General features: G+C 38.4%; 1 protein-coding gene across 1 annotated transcript in view; it reads right to left on the minus strand.

Annotated features, from left to right (window-relative positions):
• TET2 (tet methylcytosine dioxygenase 2) overlaps window positions 1–19551 on the minus strand; it is a 133798-nt gene that overhangs the window by 87783 nt on the left and 26464 nt on the right. Inside the window, exon 2 of the mRNA XM_069593577.1 lies at window positions 3517–3663. The gene's annotated coding sequence lies outside the window, so the exon portion shown is untranslated. The remainder of the gene's footprint in view (window positions 1–3516; window positions 3664–19551) is intronic.

Genomic DNA, 19551 nt, shown 5'->3' on the forward strand with positions numbered 1-19551 from the left:
CAACTCTGTGAAAAGTTGTCTGCCTCTTCCTTTTTCCTGGTGCACTCCTGCCTGCAAAGCCAATATCCTAATTTTATTCCACCTCATGCTATTTCTCATTTACTTCAGTCCACTGGGATGTGAGGCTGTATGACTGTGAACTGTACAAAAGTAATTTTAACTAGAACTTTTACTTTCGAGTTTTTATCTAAGCTTCATTGAGGTATGAATGACAAATGAAACTAAAATATATGAAGTATACAATGTGATGATTTGACATAGATACTGTGAAAGAATTTCCCCCATCAAGTTAATTACCACCACCATCACCTGACGTTTAGGTTCTTGGGTTTTTTTTTTTTTTTTTGGTGAGAACATTTAAGTTGTACTTTCTTAGCAAACTTTAATTATATAATACAGCATTGTCAACTATAGTCACATTATATATTAGATCCTCAGATTTTATTTATCTTATAACTGAAGGTTTGTACCCTTTTACCAACTATCCAGATTCTTCCTCGCCTCCGAGATCCAGACCACCACCTTCCTTCATGGAATCCTCTCTACCTGTTTTAGTCTAGATGTACCTTGCCATTCTCTGAACTTCCAAAGTTCTTATCTGTATCATCCACTTGGGTACCTGGGCAAATGTTTATTGGTGATGCATGAAGAAGCTGTACATGATGTTCTGATTCTCTTTGAATCACTCCAAAAAAAACTGCTCTCGGGGCTTTGCGGTATTTCCCCTCTACTGGAACACTCTGCCCCCATGTAACTTTATGGTATGAGCATATTCCTTTCTCATGTTTTTTATTCAGCAAGCAATTTTATCCTGATGTCTTTTCTGACTCCTCTGTCTTCAATTACTAACTCACTGTGCCTCCAATTTCCTTTTTCTGACAAAATGCTTATGCTTAGTATTCCCTGATATTCTATGTAGTATGCATCTGTATTTATGTCTGGCTCCCACTCTATAAACAAGGAAAGACTATTGTCTGTTTTGCTCATTAATATGTCCCTTCTTAAAGAGTACCTGGTATTTGATAGGTGGTCAATAAACACCTTTTGAATGAATTCATTACTAAAAAACTAAAAGCAACATTAGTGATAGTGATTAATAATAATAAAAAAATGCTACTATACAATTGGGAACTTACTATGTGCCAAGCCCTGAACATATTATCCATATAACATTACACAATTCTATTATTATTTAACTCTGACCTATTTTCCTCCTTGCCAAATAAAACAAGGCTTAAAGAGGTTAAATAACTTTCCCATGGAACACACAGCTAATCAACATTACTAAAAATAAGCCCCAGCTTATTTACTATTGAAAAGAAGTCCTAGGCTGAGCTTACCAAACTGTAAAAAAAAACTGGATGCAAAATCAGATTCTTTTTGGATATGAAGGAAGGACTCCTTCAGGAGTGACTTGAAATTTAAAAAATAATAATAATAACAGCTAATATTTTAATCTCCTATCCTCTTTTCTTTTTTAAAAACTAGTTATTTATTTGGCTGCACTGGGTCTAGCTGCAGCACGTGAGATCTGGTTCCCTGACCAGGGATGGAACCCAGGTCCTCTGCACTGAGAGCATGGAGTCTTAGCCACTAGACCACCAGGGAAATCCCTGTCCACTTTTCTTGTTAGTGATTTTTCTTATACTTTCCCCTAAAACTTTGCTTTTCCTTATTTATCCACCCATCGTCTCTAAGAAGAGAAAATCTTCTGACTAATGTTATGACTTGAGATAAAAATTTTCTTAATGTAGGTCTCAGTTCTCATGTTAAAGACAAACACAGAAAGAATAGCCACAGTCCCCACAGTGAGGGGCAAAGCATTCACTCAGGGAGGAGGGGAAAAGCAAAGAAAGCTTTATTCATAATTACCTAAGATTTTCCAGTATGAGAGGGGAAAGAGGAAGTCTATTTTCAGTGACAATGATTACTCTAAAAACATTAGCATGCAAGGGGAAAATTTTCATTCTGAGAGTTACCACTGTGCTGAGTTCTCTTTCCCTTACATGGTGACTTAAAATTCCCGGGGCAGAGAGGTAATCTAGGCAGATGCACTTGCCCTATGTCTTAAAAATGGCAATATCCAGGAAGCATGGGAGTTTAACTGAGGACACGTTGGAAAGGATTTCTCAGCACCAGGTCAGTCTCTAAGAAGTATCAAGTGGCAGAGTGGATACTTATATCCTCAGGCATCTGTAGTGTGGGCAGAGATTAAGCTGCACAGGCTTTTTAGAAGATTTACTATGCTGAACGCATAAACAAGACTCAGTGAAACTAAAGCAGAATTACCTGCTAAAGAACTATAGATGAAAAAAACAATCTCACTCCTCCTTTTCTCTAGCTAGCCTGTACTTCCTCTTCTATAATGCATCCACAATTTAAACAAGCTAAGGTATATACAGTAGAATTTATTCTACTATTCACCTTAAGGGCTTCCCTGGTAGTTCAGCTGGTAAAGAAACTGCCTGCAATGCAGGAGACCCTGGTTTGTTTCCTAGGTTGGGAAGATCCCCTGGAGAATGAATAGGCTACCCCCTCCAGTATTCATGGGCTTCGCTGGGGGCTCAGATGGCAAAAAAATCTGCCCACAATGCAGAAGCCCTGGGTTTGATCCCTGGGATGGAAAGATCTCCTGGAGGAGGGCATGGCAACCCACTCTAGTATTCTTGACTGGAGAATCCCCATGGACAGAGGAGTCTGGCAGGCTACAGTCCATGGGGTGCCAAAGAGTCGGACATGACCCAGCAACTAAGCACATTTATCTTGAATGTTTGGGGGAAAAATAAATCAGTTCCCTCCCTCTGTATATCCATATAAAAGATAGTGATCTGATTAAAAAAAAATGAAAAAACCTTTAGGTTGGGATGCCCATTAACAAAATTATTGATCTTTATTAAGATCAACTATAAGAACATAATGAAAAGGGTGTCTCTTTGTCCATACCTCTATTTTCACTTTTCAGAAAAAAATCATGTGAAAATCAGATAGACTCTTCTGATATCTGTCATTCTAAACTTTAGTTCTCAGCTAGGTCTACAAAGCCAAACTGTCATGAAGCCTAGCTGCCTAAGCTCAAGAGATGCCCACTTTCAGACCAGTAAATAACCATAAAATAGCATTATTCTGGTCCCCAACAAGATTGAGACAAAGTAGCCAGAGGTGAGGTAAGAATGGAGAAAAGAAATACTGTAACAAATGGTTAAAGACAGGAACTTTCTCTGTGCTTACTGTATTTGAAGTTCTTATTTCTCTTTTACTAAGATATCAGACATTAAAAATCTGATGAAAACCTTCCTTTTCTCCAGAAAAAAAAAAAAAAAAAACTAACAATGTATACATTTAAAGTCAGCACACAGCTTTAGGGGATTCACAGACCTTAAAATCTAAGCCATGCATCGTAAGCATAGATAAGAGAGGCATTTGAGAGAGTACAGAGCTGGAGACTGGATGAGAGGTTGACCATTCGAGTGAGAATAAACATACTTGCAAACTAGCATCACTGTTGCCATGCCTTACCAGCAGCTCTATCCCTCACTGCACCTCCTGGATCATGGCCTGCCGGCTGCCGCTGAGCCCATCTCCCGCTTCCATGTGAGGCAACTCAACCAGGAGCAAAGGCAAGTGGACAATCTTGAGAGGGTCTGCTGCTGAATGGTGGCCAGCCTGGAAAAGATGAAGAGTTTAAATATTTTTAAGAGCTAAAAGGAACTAGGCATGCACATCTGGTATGAAAGCTATGATGCAGAGTTTAGAGGTTTTAGATGCCTCTAGTTAGGTATTTCCCCACTGTGCCATTGGCTCTGAAAAATTTGGGGGTTTAAGGATCTTTCTCAAGGCCATCAAAGTCTCGACGGCACCATAATATTTGTCTAGTATTTGCAGAGCAGTTTGCACTACCCAAAGCATCTCTGCCCATGTCAGTCTGTGATCATCACATCTTAACTCTGATTATCAATTAAGTTTGAGACCCACTGGCTTCTGTTATTTCACTGGTTGAAGCCAACAGTCCTCAGCCTTGGTTATAATTATTATCTGGGTATAAAGTTGAGGCCTAACACTCAGAGGTTCTGATTTGTTGGCCTAAAAATGAAACCTTATTCCCCAAGTGTTTCTAAGGTGCAGCCAAAATAGAGAATCATTAGTTTAAGTCCCTGTACTTGTTGAGATGTAGCACTAGCTTAACTCACCTACAGCAGATGTTTATCCCAAATACACAATGTTGTAAATGCTGTGGAAAAGGTAAAGGGTTATAACATGTAACCCAATGCTCAGGGGCTTTAATTTAGCTCGACACATACTTTCAAAAGATCCCATGATAAGATAAATACTTAAAAAATATAACCAAAGTAAGGCTTCACTGATCAAAGATGTAGTGAAAATGTTGGGTGCTACAAAAATGAGAGATATCCATGTACTGAAATGCGAGGAAAAGTTTAATGCATGAGGACAGGCTTCTGCTGAGTCTTAAGGCAGGATGAAATTCAGAGAGGAACAGGGAGAGAGCATTGTTTTCAAGAAAAGACACAGTTGCAAGAATATGCAAAGCAACGTTAGGGGGACTAAAAAAAAGCCCATTCTGAAGGAAGGATTTCTATAAAATAGCCTTAGGAGAATCTGGAGAGGCAATTTTGAGCCAGAATACAGAGTATTGGTAAAATGGCAAAGGAATTGGACCACTTTCCAGAATATCTGGAAATAGTATCTGAAATAGTACTGGAAGCTGCTGAAGGCTCACGTCCCAAGAGGTCTTAGTAAATTTACTAGGTTCTTAGTGATGCCAGATACCGTGCCAGAAGTAACTGGATATGTTAATTCATTTAACACAAACATCTGGAAAGGTAGTTACTCTTATCCCTATTTTACAGAGTCAGAAGGGAGGTCACTTACTTTTCTCCACTACATAGCCAGAAATACTAAGCTGAGACTGGGGCATGCTGTTTCTTCAACAACACGACATCATAAAAGTCAATGTATTAAGACTGTCATGTCTCAATTAAAAATTAAGATGTAATTCACACACCATAGAAGTCATCATTTTTAAGCACATAATTCTACTCTTTGTCTCTATGAATTTGACTATTCTAGGTACTTCATATAAGCAGAATCATATTTGTCCTTTTGTGACTGGTTTATTTTACCTGGCATAATGTCTTGAAGATTCATCCATGGTGTAACATATCAGAATCTCCTTCCTTCTTAAGGCAGAAGAGTATTCCATTATATACATATACCACATTCTCTTTTTCTATTTATCTGTTGATAGACGCCGATTGCTTCCACCTTTAGGCCACTGTGAATAATGCAGCTCTAAACATGTCTGTTCATTGTTTCTAAGTTTTCCTATGGACATATGTTTTCAATTCTCTTGGGAGTAGAATTCCTAGGAGTGAAATTGCTAGGTTATATGATAATTTTACATTTAACCTTTTGAGGAGCTACCAAACTGTGTTTTACAAAGTCTCTGCCATTTTACATTCCCGTCAGCAATTATACGAGGGCTCCAATTCTTCCACACCCTCCCAAACCCTTGCTATTGTCTGTCTTGTTTGCTTGTTTGTTTGAAGCCATCCTAGTGAATGTGATGCAGGAGAAGATGCAGAAGCATGGTGCTTCCCCAAGTGGCTCAGTGGTGAAGAATCCATCTGTCAGTGCAGGAGATGCAGGTCGATCCCTAGTCCACGAAGATGCCACATGCTTTGGAGCAGCCAAGCCCGTGCACCACAACTATTGAGCCTGTGCTGTAGAGCCTGGGAGTTGCAACTACTAAAGCCCATGCAGCCCAGAGCCTGTGCTCTCCAACAAGAGACGCCACTGCAATGAGAACCCCATGCATGCAACTAGACAGTAGCTCCTGCTTGCTGCAGTTAGAGAAAAGTCCACACAGCTGGAGACCCAGCACAGCCAAAACTAGACAGAAAATTAAATTGTTTTTTAAAAAAAGATATTGGCTTGTTGCCATAGTTCAGATGTCAAGTGATAAGTCTGAACAGAAGGGTGGCAGAGAAAATGAAATAAAATGATAAAGTAGGGAAATATTACTGATTGAGAAATGAGTGGTTATTAGTAACACTGTAGATGTAGGAAGAAGGACTCGATTATAGCAATAAAGCTTTGAGTTTGGTTGCCTGGAAGAATGATGGTATTAATCGGAAAAAAAATTCTGTAAAGTAAATTGAAATGACAAAATAAACTTCTGACATGACATATTTGAGGAATCCATGTATTCCAAATAATTATTATCAGACAAGTACAGTTCAGGAGGTTAGGGTTGGAGACAATGAAATATTTTGTCATTTTAGAAAAGGTCAAAGAAACAATGGTAAGAAGAGGGTCTTTGTCTGCATATCCTTAGATTCCTAAGGCTAGGTTTAGCAACTTATGGACCAAATATTGAGGAAGGAAGGAAGCACTTGCCTTGCTGTTTTCTGTTTAAAATAGTAATGTAAAACCTAAATGGTTAATGCATTCTCAGAGTAAACTCAGTGTTTTATCAGAATGTAACTGGTGTAAGATTTTTATCTATACTGTATGGCATTCAGGACAGCAATGTCCTTGGCTCAGAATGGTGTGAGCAGGCTGAGTGAGGCTGCTCTCTAAAGACCAGCCCGAGATGGGGGGCCTAGAGAAATGCACGTCACCATGAGCAGTTATCTGACTCGCTGGGAACCAAGCTGGCAAACCAGCAGAGAGCCCATGAAGTTCCAATTTTCTTTGCCCCAAAAAGGTCCTTTATAGAAAGAGGCTGTCCCAATAAATAGAATGTACACCTGTAAGAGGCCACAAGGCTCCTGGCAGAACACAGTTCTTCACCGACCAATGGTCTTGGCTGTGTTCAGTCTTGGAATGTCTCCTACATGGTATCATTCAGGAATCACTGCAGTGATGACTCATAGCTTGGGTACAGGGTTTGAAAGAGAACCTTCATAACACTATTTAGGATGCTATGGTAAATACTCTCAAAGCAAATGTAAAATAATATCAATCTGCTTATATATTGAGTTTTCCCTCTGACCTGATATACTGAGATTATAAAGAAAACAAAAATCATTTAGAAGGCTAAACAGAATAAACATGAAGGGTAACTGCAACCAGACAGAAATCAAGGTAACACTGCCTCCTGCCCCCACCCGCCGTAAACCAAGAGCACATTGAAATTTTCTCACTCCCATCCATATTTTCTACGGAATGAAATAAATCGCACAGTCAAAATCACTATCTTTCTAAGGATAATGTGGTTCCGAGACAGATTTTTCTTTTGTCTCCCTAGATTGAAGCTTATTCTGCTATTTTATCTTCATCAACTATTCACTGTTTCAAAAGGATAATATCCCTTTGCAATCTTCTCCAGAGTGTAGATGAAAAAAATCACAGTGACAATAAAAACAGCTAAGATTTACTGATTGCATTCTTAGTCATTGAATCTTCAAAATACTGTCAGTCATGTCCGTGAGCACACACTTTGTAGGTGGCAGGCCTCCAACAGATTCAGGGAAGAACAGAATTCTTTTTGGTGAAAGGTAAGTTACTCTGTACTTCAAATATGAGTAGCAGACACTTTCCTTCAAAAGCGGAACCAAAGTCTTCTTTACAAACTATCAGGATGTACACATCAATGTACACTATGCACTGTATACAGAAATCTTTCTTTGCGGTCTCATATTCATTCTCCTTCCAACAGACAGATATTTTACTGATCAAATCATCAGATAAATATCTCCACTGCAAGCAGGGCACTATGTTCCTGCTGCTGGATCTAGCCCTTCCCGCTTTGTGCTACTCAGCCACCTTTACTGCCTGTCTCCACAAAGTTTCCCAGACAAAGGTGTTTCCTTCCTGTTGTCATGCCGCCTGGGCTGCCTCCCTGCTGGACGTGAGCCTTCTCCAGGTCTAAATGGGGTCAGACTAGACGTCCACGGAACAGCAGGTTACTGACCTCAGCAGGATATCCCCAGGACTCAGGTCTCCTCCCTCTTTCCTCTCCCTTCTCCCCCTCCCCCGCCCCAACAAGCCTGGGCTCAGGCTCCCTCCCTCTCTCTCTGCAAGGAAAGGATCCCCACTGCAAGGTGCCCAAAGGGAAGTGCTATTTCAGAATGTCAGCTCCTTGGCAGCAATGTTTGTTCTATTAAAGCTTTAAAAATAAATAAATAAATAATTCACTACAGCAGGGAAAGCTCTGAGAAGAAAACCAAAGAAGTCCTCGTGTGTATTTACTCCTCACTCTTCCTAACACAGAGTAGTAATTCCAAGGAAAAATTCAGTAAGCATTTATAGAACAAATTCCACTAAGATAAAAGTATACATATATACACCAAACAAGACTGTTCCTAATGAACAGTCTTTATAGAATGAAAATTGCCAAACAAAGCTGAAACATTAGGCAGCAATTATAAACTGTTTGACTTAGTATTTCTATTGCACAAAAAAATTAGGTACCATGTCCCAATTTGTTACAGGTATAAATTCATTTGGTGTTGGTGTCGTGTATAGATTATTAACATATATACCTTCCAAAAACAAACAGGCAAACGAAAGTTATGAGGGAATAGATATTTTGAAACACCAAGATGAAAAACCCACATTAAAAAAAAAATACTGAATAAAACCCAAGCAGAACAAGCATACATAATTTCTTGCATCCGAAATGCAAACATTTCTATGACACTCTGACACTTGCTAATACTTGACCTCTTTGGTCAGAGACTGGGCTATTATTTTCATAAACCAATGGAGATGTGGCCATTTTTTTTTTAACTCTGAAAAGCCACTAAAATAGGAAACATTCATCTACTAGAATAGGAAACACAATTCTCTGTAATTCTCTGTAACAGAGCTGCCATTTACAATGTCTAAGCATTTTGGGGATCCCTTCTAGGAACTCTATGTAGTGGAGGAAAAGAAAGGGGCAGAGAAGATGAAAGAGGTGGAGAAAAATGTGTACACTGATTTTTTTATGGTTCATGTGTTCCTTCTTCGCCACACAAGGAACTTTAGATCTTGGTGACTAAATTTCTATGGCTGACTGCAGAACACTATTTCTATTAGGAGCGAGGCTTTAAGCTGAATCTCAGAAGACATTTCTCACCCATCACTCTCGCAGACCCATAAGCAAACTAAGGAAGTAGGCAGGTAGAAAAGATAAGCAAAGTATAAATCCATCTCAGTTTTAGTTCTGCCACTAATTCGCTATAATGTCATGATCTGAGGCCAATCACTTAAGGAAACTGAGCTTTTAATGTTGAATTGTCTTATCTCTGTTCCAAACCAGGTTTAAGGTGTTACGATTCTATGACTTAAATACGGTCTAATTTGATACAGATATTATAAATACATGTTTAAAAAAAGAGGTATTACACAATAAATAAGGTGTAAAACTAGGACAAAATTATATTGATAGGAAATTAGAATAATTAGAATAATCAATATAATTTTACTTCACAGGAGTTTGAGCAAACTCAGGGAGATGGTGAAGGATAGGGAAGCCTGGCATGCTGCAGTCCATGGGGTCACAAGAGTCAGACACAACTTAGTAAGTGAACAACCACCTCCATATACTAAATAGTAAAACTTTGTAATGAATAATCCTCACATAACAGGTAACTGTAAACTGATAATCACAATGCTTACTGATTTCCCCTAAATTATTTTACAATGTATTGATATATTCTCCTTTAGATTGGTAATTTCATATTATAAAGTAATAAAGCAGATCTTTCAGAGTAATGAGACCATGGTTTTATTTACTTGGATTATTAAAAGCAAATTATGCATTTTACAAAGTTAGAAATGCTATTAACATGACATAAAGTACTTCTATCATAAGGTACTCTTAAAAACACCAAAACATGTAAATGATGATTCTCTCACTATCCACATGAGTGATAATAAAAACATTTAACAGCTAGCATGTCAAAGCATGGGTCATAGTATTGGAGGAAGGTCCAAGAAACCACCTGTTTTAGCTACAGGACTGTGGGGAAGATCAGGGAGTCATGGAGAAGGAGGCAAGGTATCCTAGAGCAGCAGAATTCCCTCACCATCTTGGAAATATTTCAGCAACCTTCAGCACAGCCCCACTCATGTATACCTGCTACATATCAGCTCTAGCTATTTGAATGATTCTTAAACAAAGGATTTTTTAATACAGGCTTTAAGCAATTCCTAAAATCTTTGCAAATCACAACATTGTAAATCAACTATACTCCAATAAAATAATATTCAAAGTCTTTGCAAGTGTACTACTTGTTACTGGGGAAAATGTAACTATTAACTTTGGCAGTAGCTAGAAAGAAACATCATGGGGGAAATCTGATAGAAGACATGAAAACTTAAAAGGTTTTTTTTTAATTTTTAAAAATTTTATGTAAAAATTATATGCTTTGTGAGACTGAAATTATTTAAACTTTAGAATATGAGGTTAAACTTTCAAGTAATGACCAGGATAACAGAATTTAAGTACATTTTCCCCCTAAATAAACAAAATGTTTAGTATGAACAGCTGTACCACACTTAAGTCATATAAGTAAATGAGAAATCCAAGTAGATATTTTAATAACAAAATTTTGATATATTGTCATAAAATTACTATTTTCAAATTAAACTGGATTTTCATATATTTCCTGGAGATGGCAAATGTTGCTTAGAAGTTAATTTCTTAAGAATAAGCAGATCATAATGGCAGTTTAATTAAAAAATATTTGATGCCATGTTCCAAAGATGTAGAAGGCAGTCTATATAGAACTGCACATTTAAAAAATGTTTTAAGTCATTTTTTATTTGGTAGATCTTCTAGATGGAATATACAGTCTAAAGAGAGCAGAAATTTGTTGTTGTTGTTGACTATTCTCTTGTTGAAAGGGGTTAGAAGTTACCTAGCAACCCCTGTGTTGTAGAAACCAAAATTAAAAAGAGCCCGTTGTCAACTATCAGTTCTTCTAAACGGAAGAGTGCAAGCAGGTAAGAAAGCATTATTTTGCTACAGAACTCTGTCACACATTTTTAATCACAAGACAAAGTAAATACCATCAACAAACTCCCAAGAAAAAGGAACTCATCCAAAAGCACATTAATTGTGGCTAAATTGAAAGTTTATCAACCATGCCCACACAGACAGAGACATATAACACACAATTCAATAAAGAAAATAACAAAAGACTTGGCCAAAGAGTACACAGATCATAGCTTAGGGAGGGTGACTGAACAACGGAAACTTCTTGAGGGCTTTAAAATATTCTAGGTAGAAATACAAATGAGTATAATAATAATGATTTACAGTAGAGGCTTTATTTTTAACCACATTTTATAGAGGCAAACAAGGAATAAAAGTGGGACAGGAGGTAGCTGGGGAAAGCAATTTTTAAGCAGAGGAATAAACAGGAGGAATTGAGTTATAAAGAATGATAGAAGGGCAACATCAATCAAAATGTGAAATACTATTGGTGATGACGATACAGGGAAAGGTAAATGACGGAAAATATTTAAATGTCAGAACTTACTTACCTTTTTTTTTTGGAATGTCATGATAACATATAAGCTCTAAAACAAAAAAGTATAATGTAGCTCCCTTGTAAAACAAAGAAACTATATATTTTAAAACAAAAAACCTCAATAATTATAAAACATGTGACTGTATTTTACCCAATTAAAAGTATGAGAACAGGAATGTGAGAGTATGTTATTTCCCCCGATGTATTAATGACTGAGGTTCTGGAATATAGGAAGCATTTTTAGATACTGAAAGAACAAAATCACCATTTAAAAATCATCACTGAGAAAAACAGAGTTTAGAAAAAAAAGGAGTCACTGACCCTGCCTTTGGAGAAGGATGTCTGAGAAAAGCCCTTTGCCCCAAGTTGACTCGGGGTCACAGGCCATGGGAATCAATCCTGAATGTCCTGATTCTTCACTGAGTAGATGAGATGCTCAATGAAACTGGAGCATTAACTTCTTATACTTGGAGAGGTGAAAGTGTCATTTCTAAGAAAGGTCAACCATCAGCTGACCAGAAAAGCATAACCACTGTAACCTCCAAGAATGAGTCAGTTAACAAAGCGAAGGGAAAACAGGCCAAAGAGCAACCAAGTATATGAATGTTATTTCAGCTCTGTAGCCATTACAACGGGCTTCCCTGGGAGCTCAGGTGGTAAAGACTCCGCCTGCAGTGCAGGAGGCCCTGGTTCAATTCCTGGGTCAGGAAGATCCTCTGGTGAAGAGCATGGCAACCCACTCCAGTATTCTTGCCTGAAGAATCCCCATGGACAGAGGAGCCTGGTGGGCTACAGTCCATGGGGTCACAAAGAGTTGGACACGACTGAGCAACTAAGCACACAACAGCCATTAAAAGCCAGATACTCTGCATGCTGGAAAAACCTCTTTCCTTTTGAGAAAGGTGAGTAATACTGAAGAACCTAATAGTGGGATAAACGTAACCAGGCCTCACTAGCAACGCAGCTGCTTTACAGAACCTCACAGTAGACAGTCTTACAGTGGGAGATCCAATCCTCTCTCCAACCATCATTAAAATGACTTAACACTCCAGGTTTATGCCAGGTCATCTCCAGAGCCATGAATGAAGTCATGTTTTATCAGAAAGCAGGTCAGAGGTGGCATAAATCATCTAAGGGGAACAGCTGACTAAAAATAAGTTTCTATTACAAGCACTCATTTCCTAAATGAGGAGGATAGATATCCTTCATTTTCTGAGGTGTGATGGGGCGAGGGGGTGCGGGGAATCCTCATATAAAACCAAACAGGACTCTCATCTTCAGTACTCCGAGAAAAGGCATGGAGTCTGTAGGTACATGAGTTTGGCTTGTAGCCTTTCATCTATCAAAGGCACTGAATGAAGCCAAGTAAATCTCGCCCACTGGCCATCTTCTGATCAGCTCATATCCCCTCCCTCACCTTTTATATAAAGGACTGGTACTAACTGTTCATGGAAACAAGGCTGTGACTCGATTAAGAAGATTAGGTTATTTTCTCAACCTCAGACTGGAAACCTAGAGTTAAGACAGGACTTGAACTAAAACACTAAGAAAAAAGATACTTTTACTGCCTAGCCTGTTTTCTTTTAATAAATTTATGGTGCTTTTAGGTTGCATTACATTTTTAAAATTAAACATATTTTTAGAGCAGATTTTGGTTCACTCTAAAATTTAATGGAAAGAATAATGAATTGTAATATACTGTGGTCTACACACTTGTGGTAAAGAACCTGCCTGCCAATGTAGGAGACGTAAGAGATGTGGGTTCGATCTCTGGGTTGGGAATATCCCCTGGAGAAGGGAATGGCAACCCATTCCAGTATTCTTGCCTGGAGAATCCCATGGACAGAGGAGCCTGGTGGGCTACAGTCCATGGGGTCGCACAGAGTCGGACACGACTGAAGCGACTCAGCAGCAGCAGCAGCGACTTACCACACATGCACACACATGTAATCAGATTGATTATATCCTCTGCAACTGAAAATGGAGAAATTCTATACAGTCAGCAAAAGACAAGACCTGGAGCCAACTGTGGCATAGATCATGAGCTCCTTATTGCAAAATTCAGGCTCAAATTGAAGAAAGGAGGGAAAACCACTAGACCATTCAGGTATGACCTAAATCAAATCCCTTATGATTATACAGTGGAGGTGATGAACCAATTCAAGGGACTAGATCTGGTAGACAAGAGAGCCCGAAGAACAATGGACGCAGGTTCATAACACTACCAAAACTATCCCCAAGAAAAAGAAATGCAAGAAGGCGAAGGGGCTGTCTGAAGAGGCCTTACAAATAGATGAGAAAAGAAGAGGCACGAAAGGCAAGGAGAAAGGGAAAAATATACGCAACTGAATGTGGAGTTCCGGAGAACAGCAAGAGGAAACAAGAAAGCTTTCCTAAGTGGACAATGGAAAGAAGTAGAGGAAAACAATACAATGAGAGATTTCTTCAAAAAAACTAGAGATACATTGGGAGTGTTGCATGCAAAGATGGGCACAATAATGGACAAAAATGGCGAAGACCTAACAGAAGCAGAGGATAGTAAGAAGAGGTGGCAAGAATACACAGAAGTGTACAAAATACATCCTAATGATCCAGATAACCACAATGGTATGGTCACTCGCCTAGAGACAGATATCCTGGAGTGTAATGTCAAATGGCCCTTAGGAAGCATTACTACAAACAAAGCTAGTGGAGGTGATGGAATTCCAGCTGAGCTATTTCAAACCCTGAAAGATGATGCTGTCAAAGTGCTGCACTCAACATGCCAGCAAATCTGGAAAACTCAGCAGTGGCCACAGGACTGGAAAAGGTCAGTTTTCATTCCAATCCCAAAGAAAGGCGATGCCAAAGAAGGTTTAAATTACCACACAATTGCACTCATTTCACATTCTAGCAAGATTATGCTTAAAATTCTTTAAGCTAGGCTTTAGCAGTACATGAACTGAGAACTTCTAGATGTAAAAGGTGGATTTAGAAAGGCAGAGGAACCAGAGGTCAAATAGCCAATATCCATTGGATCACAGAAAAAGCAAGAGAGTTCCAGAAAAACATCTACTTCTGCTTTATTGACTATGCCAAAGCCTTTGACTGCGTGGATCACAACAAACTGTGGAAAAGTCTTCAAGAGATGGGAATACCAGATCGCCTTACCTGCTTCCTGAGATATCTGGTGCAGGTCAAGAAGCAATAGTTAGAACTGGACATGGAACAACAGACTGGTTCAAAATTGGGAAAGGAGTACGTCAAGGCTGTATATTGTCACCCTGCTTATTTAACTTATATTCAGAGTACATCATGCGAAATGCTGGGCTGGATGAAGCTCAAGCTAGAATCAAGATTGCTGGGAGAAATATCAATAACCTCAGATATACAGAAGACACCACCCTTGTGGCAGAAAGCAAAGAGGAACTAAAGAGCCTCTTGATGAAAGTGAAAGAGGAGAGTGAAATAGTTGGCTTAAAAGTCAACATTTTAAAAACTAGTTTGTGGCATCTGGTCCCATCACTTCATGGCAAAAAGATGGGAAAAAGTGGAAATAGTAACTTTATTTTCCTGGGCTCCAAAATCACTGTGGACAGTGACTGCAGCCAGGAAAATAAGATGCTTGCCCCCTGGAAGAAAAGCTATGACCAATCTAGGCAGTATATTAAAAAGCAGAGACATCACTTTGCCTACAAAGGTCTGTATAGTCAAAGCTATGGTTTTTTCCAATAGTCATGTATGGATGTGAGAGGTGAACCATAAAGAAGGCTGAGTGCCAAAGAATTTGATGCTTTTGAACTGCGATGGTGGAGAAGACTCTTGAGAGTCCCTTAGACAGCAAGGAGATCAAACCAGTCAACCCTAAAGGAAATCAACCCTGAATATTCATTGGAAGGACTGATGCTGAAGCTGAAGCTTCAATACACTGGTCACCTGATGCAAAGAGCCAACTAACTGGAAAAGATCCTGATGCTGGGAAAGACTGAGGCCTGGATGAAGAGGGGTCGACAGAAGACAAGATGCTTGGATGGCATCACTAACTCAACGGACACAAGTTTGTGCACACTCAGGGAAACAGTGAAGGACACAGAAGCCTGGTGTGTTGCAACACACGTGTAAAACCTCTCCCACTATGAGGCTTCCTTTTGGGGTGGTGCATTTGTTACCATTGATGAAATTGCACTGACTCATCATTATCTCCAAGTTGACCCTAGGTTTTACTCTTGCTGTTTTACATTCTATGAATTTTGACAGATGTTTAATGACATATATTTACCTTTGTAATATATTACAGAACAGTTTCACCCCCCCTAAAAATCCTCTGTATTTTTGCCTATTCATTCTTCCCACCCCTAATTCCTGGAAAAACTAATCTTTATAGTATCTGCATAGTTTCACCTTTTCCAGAACGTCATGCAATCAGAATCAAAGGGTATGGACTTCTACAGAATAGACTATTTTTCTTGGTAATATGCATTTAAGATTCCTCTATGTCTTTTCATTGCTTGATGCCTAATCTTTTCAGTGTTAAATAATATCCTATTGTCTGCATGCCACAGTATATTTATCCATTTACCTACTGAAGGGCATCTTGGTTGCTACCAAGTTTTGGCAATTAGGACGAAAGCGACTATAAACACTCTATGTGGATTTTTGTGTAGACTTTTCCAACTCCTTTGAGTAAATTCCCAGGAGTGCAATCACTGGATTATATGGTAAGAGTATATTTAGTGTTATTAGTAACTGCCAAACTTTCTTCCAAAAGTGGCTCTACCATTTTGCATTCTACCATCAATGAGTGAAGAATTTCTGTTGTTCCATAACCTCACCGGCACTTGGTGTTTTTAGCATTCTAGCTTTTGGCCATTCTATTAGGTGGGCTGAGTAACCTCATTAATTAATTTGTAATTCCCTTATTACATATGTTGATGAACACCTTCTCATAAACTTATTTACCCTCTGTATATCTTCTTTGTCTGTTCAGGTCACTGAAAACAAAAAATGAACATCCTATTAATTTTTAAATAGGATGTTCATTTTTTAACTGTCTTTAGTTTCTCTATATTTTTCTCTCTATATAGTTTTCTCTGCATATAATTATCTGTATATGACTGTCCTTTATCAAATGTGTTCTTTGTAAATATTTTCTCCCAGTCTATGGCTTGTATTCTCATTCTTTCGACATACACTTTAGTAGAAAAGAAGTTTAATTTTTTTTGGGGGGGTGGGCAATACTGCTGCTTGGCTTGTGGGATCTTAGTTCCCTTACCAGGGATTGAACCCTGGCCCTTGGGAGTGAAAGCTCAAAGTCCTAACCACTGACGGCCAGAGAATTTCCAGTTTTTCATTTTAATGAAAGTGAAGGTGAAGTTGCTCAGTCATGTCTGACTCTTTGCAGCCCTATGGATGGTAGCCTACCAGGCTTCTCCATCCATGGGATTTTCCAGGCAAGAGTACAGGAGTGGGTTGCCATTTCCTTCTCCAGGGGATCTTCCCAACCCAGGGATCAAACCCAGGTCTCCCACATTGCAGGTAGATGCTTTATCCCTGTTGTAATGAAGTCCAGCTTAAAAACTATTCCTTTCAAGAATCATGTATTTGGTGTTGTATCACCAAGAGGTTATCAACTCACACCAGTCAGAATGGCTATGATACAAAAGTCTAAAAAAAAAAAAAAGAAGAAGAAAAAGAGTCTACAAATACTAATGCTGGTGTGAGTATGGGAAAAGGGGAATAGTTTTACATTCTCAGTGGAAATGTAAATTGGCACCACCAATATGAAAAACAGTATGGACTTTCCTTAAAAACTAAAAATAGAGCTACCATGTGATCCAGCAACACCACTCCTGGGCATATATCCTGAAAAGATGAAAATTCTAATTCAAAAAGATACATGCATGCCAATGTTCATAGCAGCACTATTTACAATAGCCACGCCTTAGAAACTACCCAAGTGCCCATCAAGAGATGACTGGTTTAAGAAGACACAGTATGAGTATGTGTATATGTGTGTGTGTGTGTGTGTGTATAAATAAATGTGTGGGCACACACACACACACACACAGTGGACTATTACTCTGCCATAAAAAAGAATGAAACATTGCCATTTGAAGCAACATGTATACAAAACAGAAACAGACTCACAGATGCAGAAAACAAACTTAAGGAAAGAGAGAGGGATAAATTAGTAGTATGGGAGTAACACACACAATGTTGACTTCAAAGAATGAGTTAGAAATTCTTTTCTCTGCATCTGTTCTCTGAAATTGATATAATTTCTTCCTTAAATGTTCGGTAGAATTCACCAATGAACCCGTGAGAAAGACCAGGTGTTTTGTTTTGAAAAGTTTTTAATTACTGATTCAATTTATTTAAGAAATATAGGCCTATTTTGATTATTTAATCCTTCTTGTGTGAATTTTGGCAGATTGTGTCTTTCAAGGAATTAGCTCTCTTCATCTAGGCTACCACATTTGTGGGCATACAGTTTTCACATTATTCTCTTATTATCTTTTTAATGTCCATGGGATCTGTAGTACTGTCTCCTTTATTGATTTCCTGCTTCGAATTTCATTGATTTTACCTCTGATTTTTATTTTCTTCTGCTTACTCTGGATTGAATTTACTCTGAATTTTCTAGTTTCCTAAGATGAAAGCTTAGCTTATTGATTTTATTTATTTATATTATTTATTTATTTTTGGCCATGCCAATGCAGCATGTGAGATTTTAGCTCCCTGAACAGGGATCAAACCCACGCCTTTGCAGTGGAAGCACAGAATCTTTACCACCAGGCTGCCAGAGACATTCCCTTATTGATTTTAGATTTTTCATTTCTGATATATGTATTCAGTACTATACATATATTACCTTTGGACACTATATTCATTGATTTCCCACAAATTTATATGTTGTATTTTCACTTTCATTTAGTTCAAAATATTTTTATACTTCTCTTGAGATCCCTTCCTTGACCTGTGTTTGATTTAAAAGTATGTTAAATCTCCAGGTGTTTAGGGACTTTTCAATGTAATTAATTTCTAGTATAATTCCCTTAGGGTCTGAGAGCAGACTCTAAGGGAATTTTAATTCCTATTCCTTTAAAACTCGATAAGGTATTTTTTATGGCCCAGAATGTGGTCTGTCTTGGTGAATGTTCCATGAGAGCTTGAAAAGAATATGTAATATGCTATCATTGGATGATATCAACATATGCTGTGTGTTAGACTAATACACAATCACCAGATGAAATCTATAGATGTCAATTGAATCCTGATGATTGACGGTGCTACTATGTTCTGACTGATTTTCGGCCTGCTAGAGCTGGCTATTTTTAATACAAAGTTGTTAAATTCCCCAATTATAATAGTAGATTCTTCTTCTTTTCTTTTTTGACTTTCTATCAGTTTTTGCCTCACGTATTTCGATACTATTGTTAGATGCATGCACATTAAAAATTGTATATCTTTTTGGAGTCTTAACCTCTTTATCCACCCCATGCAAAAAACAAAATGGCTGTCTGGGGAGGACTTACAAATAGCTGTGAAAAGAAGAGAAGTGAAACGCAAAGGAGAAGAGGAAAGATGTAAGCATCTGAATGCAGATTTCCAAAGAATAGCAAGAAGAGATAAGAAAGCCTTCCTCAGTGATCAATGCAAAGAAATAGAGGAAAACAACAGAATGAGAAAGACTAGAGATCTCTTCAAGAAAATTAGAGATACCAACAGAACATTTTATGCAAAGATGGGCTCGATAAAGGACAGAAATGGTAAGGACCTAACAGAAGCAGAAGATATTAAGAAGAAGTGGCAAGAATACACAGAAGAACTGTACAAAAAAGATCTTCATGACCCAGATAATCACGATGGTGTGATCACTCACCTAGAGCCAGACATCCTGGAATGTGAAGTCAAGTGGGGCTTAGAAAGCATCACTACGAACAAAACTAGTGGAGGTGATGGGATTCCAGTTGAGCTATTTCAAATCCTGAAAGATGATGCTGTGAAAGTGCTGCACTCAATATGCCAGCAAATTTGGAAAACTCAGCAATGGTCACAGGACTGGAAAAGGTCCGTTTTCATTCCAATC

This window comes from Ovis canadensis, chromosome 6, assembly GCF_042477335.2.
Source record: "Ovis canadensis isolate MfBH-ARS-UI-01 breed Bighorn chromosome 6, ARS-UI_OviCan_v2, whole genome shotgun sequence".
Classification (NCBI taxonomy): Eukaryota; Metazoa; Chordata; class Mammalia; order Artiodactyla; family Bovidae; genus Ovis; species Ovis canadensis.